This window comes from Dendrobates tinctorius, unplaced genomic scaffold (genome assembly GCF_039654945.1).
Source record: "Dendrobates tinctorius isolate UK_male_01 unplaced genomic scaffold, ASM3965494v1 ptg000725l, whole genome shotgun sequence".
Lineage (NCBI taxonomy): Eukaryota > Metazoa > Chordata > Amphibia > Anura > Dendrobatidae > Dendrobates > Dendrobates tinctorius.
This window is the reverse complement of record NW_027362367.1, coordinates 30,001-32,500: the sequence shown is the minus strand read 5'-3', so window position 1 is coordinate 32,500 and position 2,500 is coordinate 30,001.

The following is a 2,500-nucleotide window of genomic DNA, read 5'->3' as shown; positions in this document are numbered from 1 at the left end:
ACCTCCAGAGAACCAGGGACCGCCGAGGGAGGGTCTGGTCAAAGCTCACGTACCCCAGGACAGCTTCTCCGGCTTGGGCACAGACCGCCAGACAAAGCCGCGGACCATGAACCATCCAGCCGGCTCTGAGGGGACATGGTCAGAAGGGGCGTCCGCCTTCTAGAGCCCAAACTCGGCCACGGACTCCAGATTTGCCCCCCTGAATGCCATCACCCTTCAGAAGACCAGGGACCACCGAGGGAGGGTCTGGTCAGGCTCAGGTACCCCAGGATCGCCTCTCTCACTTGGGACGCACGACCAGCAAAAGTCCCTCCTGGAGCCGTGGAAGTTCAGTCTCGGCCGTATTTTGCAACTTCCACGACAAGAGGGACCACCTTCTAAGTCGCCTACCCGAGCCAGAGAACCATAGGAACAACCGCCATACATCGGGGTAGAGAGAGCCCACTCTCTCCTATATTCTCCCGCAGGTGCGCATTACTATGTATTTGCATTGCGGGACAATGTACTTCAATGAGCGGGACAAAGTCGGAAATGTATCCGACCTCCTGGAACTGTGCGGCTGCTACAGCAGTCAGAAATTCCCCATTCCGGTTCTTTTTCACTTGGATTTTTTTTTTTTGCAATTTTTTGCCTAAAACGTATTCCTCCAACATGTACTAGCTCATGACACTTGAAATTTTTGAGCCAATTGATAATAACAGCTTTTTAGAGCTCAAAAACAAAAAAAATTTGAGCGAACAAAAAATGTTCGAAAATGACCTCAGCTCCTGGAACTGTTTTCGGTACACCTCCAGAGAGGCTCCCCTGCCTGGAAGTCTGTCACTGCTCAGCTCGAAATTTTTCTAAGTCCCAAAATTCGGTTTTTCATCCAAAATTCAACTTTCTGCCCAGGATCCACAAACTTTAAACCCAGTTGGGGGACCCTCCCTGGGGGCCCTACAACATACTGAAGCCCCCCTGTGGTGGAAGTAGGGGAATTTACTTATTTTTACACAAAATCACAAAATTCCATTTTTTGTTCGCAAAACACTTTTTTGTCCTCAAGAAACTTTTTTGTCCTCAAAACACTTTTTTGTCCTCGAGAAACTTTTTTGTCCTCAAGAAACTTTTTTGTCCTCAAAACACTTTTTTGTCCTCAAAACTCAATTTCTTCCATAATTCGACTTTCCCCCAAAAAACCACACATTCTACCCTCATGGGAGGCACTCTCCCTCGGGTCCCCACATCATATTGACGCCCCAGAGCGGTGGGAGAAGGGGAAATCTGATTTTTGCACAAAAATCCAAAAATCGCTCTAAGTCCAAAAATCCTGAAAATTTTTCTAAGTCCCAACGGTACTTTCTGAAAAGTGTACCCAGGCCCCTGGAAGCCTCCTAGGTACACCTCCTGAGACTCCCCCCTTCCTGGAAGTCTGACACATCTCGAAATTTTTCTAAGTCCCAAAAACTGGTTTTTGCTCCATAATTCGACTTTCCCCCCAAAAGCCACACATTCTACCCTCATGGGAGGCACTCTCCCTCGGGTCCCCACATCATATTGACGCCCCAGAGCGGTGGGAGAAGGGGAAATTCGATTTTTGATCAAAAATCCAAAAATCGCTCTAAGTCCAAAAATCCTGAAAATTTTTCTAAGTCCCAACGGTACTTTCTGAAAAGTGTACCCAGGCCCCTGGAAGCCTCCTAGGTACACCTCCCGAGGCGCCCCCTTCCTGGAAGTCTGTCACATCTCGAAATTTTTCTAAGTCCCAAAAAATGGTTTTTGCTCCATAATTCGACTTTCCCCCCAAAAGTCACACATTCTACCCTCATGGGAGGCACTCTCCCTCGGGTCCCCACTTCATATTGACGCCCCAGAGCGGTGGGAGAAGGGAAAATTCGATTTTTGCACAAAAATCCAAAAATCGCTCTAAGTCCAAAAATCTTGAAAATTTTTCTAAGTCCCAACGGTACTTTCTGAAAAGTGTACCCAGGCCCCTGGAAGCCTCCTAGGTACACCTCCCGAGGCGCCCCCTTCCTGGAAGTCTGACACATCTCGGAATTTTTTCTAAGTCCCCAAAAATGGTTTTTGCTCCATAATTCGACTTTCCCCCCAAAAGTCACACATTCTACCCTCATGGGAGGCACTCTCCCTCGGGTCCCCACTTCATATTGACGCCCCAGAGCGGTGGGAGAAGGGAAAATTCGATTTTTGCACAAAAATCCAAAAATCGCTCTAAGTCCAAAAATCTTGAAAATTTTTCTAAGTCCCAACGGTACTTTCTGAAAAGTGTACCCAGGCCCCTGGAAGCCTCCTAGGTACACCTCCCGAGGCGCCCCCTTCCTGGAAGTCTGACACATCTCGGAATTTTTTCTAAGTCCCCAAAAATGGTTTTTGCTCCATAATTCGACTTTCCCCCCAAAAGTCACACATTCTACCCTCATGGGAGGCACTCTCCCTCGGGTCCCCACTTCATATTGACGCCCCAGAGCGGTGGGAGAAGGGAAAATTCGATATTTGCACA